Source organism: Pteropus vampyrus, unplaced genomic scaffold, assembly GCF_000151845.1.
Source record: "Pteropus vampyrus isolate Shadow unplaced genomic scaffold, Pvam_2.0 Scaffold261, whole genome shotgun sequence".
Classification (NCBI taxonomy): Eukaryota; Metazoa; Chordata; class Mammalia; order Chiroptera; family Pteropodidae; genus Pteropus; species Pteropus vampyrus.
The window spans coordinates 990434-995544 of NW_011889042.1; the positions used below are offsets into that span (position 1 = coordinate 990434).

A 5111-nucleotide genomic window follows, 5' to 3' on the forward strand; every position below is an offset into this window, starting at 1 on the left:
GATTTTCAAATTTTTGGTATGCAAATACAGCTTTAAATCTTTTTCAGTGTGTTTACTTCTTTTTTTTTTTTTTTTTTCCTGAATTGGCTTTGCCAAAGCTTTGTATATTTTACTGGTCTCAAAATAACCCTCCAATTTTTTGTTTTATTGATTGGATCTACTAATTTGGTCATTTCGTTAATCTCTGCTTTCATTTTGATTATTTCCTCCTTTTAGGACTTATTGTATTGGTTTTTCCTTCCTAGTTCTCTGAGTTGAATGCTTAATTAATTCATTTTTAATCTTTCTTATTTTCCAACAAATGCAGTTAAGGCTCCAAAATTTTTCACAAATATCACTCTGTCTGCATCCACAAGATGTTTTGCTTTTATTGGCTTCCATTTCTAAATAGTCCGTAATTTGATATAATAACATTTTTTTTTCTATGCACAGAGATTTGGGGAGAGGGTAGCTATCCTTTAACTGTTAATTCCTAATCAATATTTTTATTGCACCATAATCAGAGATTGGTAGAATAAAATATTTTTATTATTCTGGTATTTGTTAAAATTTCCCTTGTAGTTTAACACATGGCTAGCTCTAACAATCTTCCTTGATTGCTTGAAAAAATGTGTATTTTGTCTTTGTTGGGTATAATATTCTATGCGTATCATTTAGAACAGGTTTGTTTGATTGTGTAATTTACATCCTCTATATCGTTTTGTGTGTGTGTGTACTTGATTATCTGATTTCTGAGAGAGAATTGTTAGAATCTCTCATTCAGTGGATTTGTCAATTTCTCCTTGTATTTCTATCAAATTTTACTTAATAGTATATATTTCAAACCTATATTCTTAGTTGATAAAAGTTCAAAATTCTTATTTCTTCTTGGTGCGCTGTACTTTTTATCAATATGGAAAATCCTTCTTTGTCCTTTTGGTTGCTTTTCACTTTTTAGACTGAAACTAGTATTTTGTCTGAAAATAAAATTGCTGTATCTGCTTTCTTTCTGTTAGCACTTACATTGGATAGATTTTTCCATTTCTTTATTTTAAATGTTTCTTTATCATTTTTTAATATATGTTTCTTGTAAATAGCAATATAGCAAAATTTTTGAAAAACCAATTGGAATTTTTATCTTTTAGTTGGAGAATTTAACCTATTTACATTAATTGTGATACTGGTATATTCAGACTTAATCCTGCTGGTTTATTATATGTTTTCCATTTACTATGATTTCTTACTGTTGCTTTTTTCTTCTTTATTGCCTTTTGGGTTGATTTAGTTCTCCTTTTTCTCTTTATTGTCTTGGAAACTATACATTATTATTTTTTTAATAGCTACTCTGACACTTTTAACATTGATTTAAAATTTTTTATGTTTCTATCATTTCTTTCTATCAGTCTATGTATCCACACACCTCTTACCCCCAACAACATGAGTCTTAGTAAGCATTTAGTCACTTCCCTCTACTTTCCTCTTTCCCCTTCTATTGCCCATGCTGAAATTATCTGGTATTTTACTAACAGATTGTTGTTAATTATTTTTATTATTCATGAACATCATTAGACCCACTTTAGGTTTTGTTTTTTGCTTATAACTTGTTTTTTTTTTTATATCTCGTATAGTCCTATGAATTCCTTTGGTGGGAGAAAGAGCTGAGTTGCATTGTTTAGTAATTCTCTAAATAGAAGGTTGATGGATGATAAGCTTCCAAGTCTTACCATGTCTGAGATTGTCTTAATTTTGCCCCCTTCCCCCTGTCCCAATAAAATGTGAATTTAGCTGGGAATAAGATTTAGTTTTAATATAATTTCCCCTCATTCTATTGAGGTATTCTTTCATTGTTTTTTGTTATCCAGCCTTCGTAATGAAACATATAATGCCAAGCTGATATCTATTCCTTTGTAGATTATTTGTTTTTTCTTTCCTTATCCTTGGTATTCTGATGTAGGCCCTTTCAATCTGAAGTCTTCTGTTTTCTTTAGACCTAGAAAATTTTCTTTTATTATTTCTTCGATTATCTTTTTCCTTTTATCTTTTGTGTTCTCTTTTAGGGATTCTTAAAAATATGTAATCTGATTAACTTTTATTCTTTCGAATGTATGTTTTCTTACATTTTATGATTTGGGGGGAGGAGAAGTAGGCATATAACCAGATCACAACCTTAATTCAATCTCTCTACACATTATTAAGGAAATTTAAAAATAAATTTCAAATTACACCTTTGACGTGATTGAATTTGAGCTCTGGCTATTTTCTCAAAGAATCTTATTTGTCTAACTTTTGATAGATCCTCTGAAGAGAATCTTATAGTAGTTTTCACTCATTGAGCTAGTATTTATTTAGTGCCTAATTTTTGTCTGGCATTGTTCTAGGTCCTGAAGATCCAAAGTTGAAAAAAGGCACAAGTATATAGTCTGACATAGTTTCTCAATCTTGGTACTATTAACATTTTTGACTGGATAATTCTTTGTTGTGAGAGGCTGTCCTGGGCATTATGGTATGCTTAGCAGCATCGCTTGCTTCTACCTATTAGATACCATACCAGTAGCACTCTCCCCTCCCCTGTGTGACAATCAAAAACATCTCCAAACATTTCCAAATGCCTCCAGATGGTCAAAACTGTCCCCTCTCCCCGCAAAGCACTGGTCTGGTAGAAGAAATAACTAATCTAACAAAGGGAGTATGTTATTGGAAGAATATATACAGCATAGAATTGGCACAAAAAGGGTAATAGCTAACCCTATCTGGAGTTCAGGAAAGACTTTAAGAAGCAGAAGATCCTTGGCCTGAGTCTTAAAGGAAGAGTTAGGTGTTCGTAAGGCAAACAAGAAAGACAGAAGGAGAAATTGTAATATTAGAAAGAAAGCATATGAAAACAGAAAAGTGAAATAGTTTGATCTATTTGGAGAACTCTTGTTCAATGTATGGTTGAAACATAGATTTGAGAGCTGTGGTGAATGGAGAAGGAAGCAATAAACCTGAAGAGGTAGTGAGAGACAGGGTTATAAAAGAACTTGCAGGCTATGCTAAGAAAATTTGGCCTTTATTGAGTCATGATGGTAAACCACTGAAAATATTAAGCAAGAAAATGGCATTTTAGAAGGGCGATTTTTTAAATATCCAGGGAATGGTTTAGAAGGAGGTAAGATTGGAAATAGATTAGTTGGAAGACAGTTACAATAGCCAAGTTAAGGGCCTAAACTAGAGCCATGGTGGTTAAGAGATGGGAAATGGCACAAGCATTATGTAGGAGGTAGAACTGATAAGATTTAGTGATTGCTTAGCTATGTAAGGAATTGAGAGGAGTCAAAGACAATGTCAGATTTTGGTGAAAAGAGAGAGTAAATGAGGAACTTCTTAGTGAACCGTGATTACAGGCAGAAAATTCAAATAAAAACCCCTGGGACAAAACAAAAAACAAAACCCCCAAACCCACCCTGAGTATCTTATAGATCCATAGGTCTAAACACAATAGACAGTAAGTAAATTGGCAGTTATTAGAAAACCAGAACTGACCTCAAAAAACTTTGAATTATTTTCTAAATATTTTCTTGTGGTCTTTTTATTCCAAAACTTCAAGAGAATACTTCAAGAGAATACTTCGAATATATATATATATATTTCAAATGGCCCACTGTTGAGTCAACTCTTCTTTTTTTCCACTGGAAAATAATTTTTATTGAGACCCTACCAGCTGTACAATCTGTTCTTGACATTAAGCTCCTTCTTTCTTTTGCAATTCGGTCTTTCTTAATGGTCCCATGAATGCTTTCTTCTCCTCCACTGTCTGGAAACAGCCATGGCCAAATTTGGAGGTAGTGTCAATGAATTTAAAGCCAATCTTCTTGAGGGCCTGCTGTTTGGTTTGCACCAACAAGAACTTACTGAGAGTGAGCACTCGCTTCTTGGTTCCCATCACACAGCCTTTCAGCATGATGAAATCATTGGTCACTTCACCGTAATGGACAAAGCCACCCAGAGAGTTGATGCTCTTGTCAGATAGGTCATAATCAGCGGAGGCATTGTTCTCGATGAGTTTGCCATCCTTGATGAGGTAGCCCTGGCCAATCTTACAGATCTTGTTGATCTCAGTGCGGCGATGGTAGCCTTTCCACCCAGCCTAGGCCACAGAGAAGGCCACTCGGGCAGGATGCCATGCCCTAATACAGGTAACCTTGCTCAGCCCTCAGTGGGTCTTGCAGGGCAGCTTCTTGCTGTGCCAGCGGCTGGTGACCCCTTTGTAACTTTTGCCCTTGGTCACTTCAATCACATTGATCATCTCATCCTGTCCAAACACTTGGTTCACAAGGACCTGCTGCTGCAGCCTCTCACAGGCCCAGTCCAGTTTTTCAGCCACAGTGCCTCCATTCACCTGAGGTGGGCCTTCTCCTGGTGTAGAGGAAGCAAGTGCATCTGGGTGTGGATGATGACACGGATAACCTGGCAGTACTTCTTCATGCTGTTGAAGTCCTTCTCCAGCTGCTTCTTGCCATCATCATCCTGCCACTTCTTGCAGTATTTGGTGAAGGCTTTCTTCTTAGATTTATGCCAGTTCTTATAGAAGCACCTTTTGCACTCATCTCTGATATGCTCAGCAAAGATGGTCTTGAAGGTACAAAGTCCTCAAGGGGTTTCCACGTAGCTCACAATGCCCACAATCACCATGGACGGAGTCTCCACAATGGTCACAGTCTCTACAACTTCCTTCTCATTCTCCTTGGATCCTGGACTATTTACCTCCTGCACGATGTAGGTCACGCCAGCCTTGTAGCCCAGTAAGGCTGTGAGGTGGACAGTCTTGGAAAGGTCATCCTTGGGGAAGCTCTTCACCTTCCCATGGTTCCGGGCTGCTGCATTTCTGAGGTGAGAAGCAGAGAACTTCCCGGGAGTAGAGAACTTACTGTGAGACATCCTACCGCCAAGTGCTGTCGGTAGAACAAGTTAACTCATTTTTGACACATTATTTTGGCTGTTACCCAAGACTGAAATTTTAAGCCAAGATTAGGCAATGAGGACTAACATTTTTTCACTTACTAATGACATAAAAATAGACAGTTCTACAAGTAACTAATGACTAAGTTCTACAAGTAACCATAAATGCCCAATCATTTAAGGGAGGAATAACT

At 36.3% G+C, this 5111-nt stretch overlaps 1 pseudogene; it reads right to left on the minus strand.

Moving 5' to 3' along the window:
* Positions 1-3674: 3674 nt before the first annotated feature.
* On the minus strand, positions 3675-4896 carry LOC105302150 (annotated as a pseudogene).
* Positions 4897-5111: the final 215 nt, after the last annotated feature.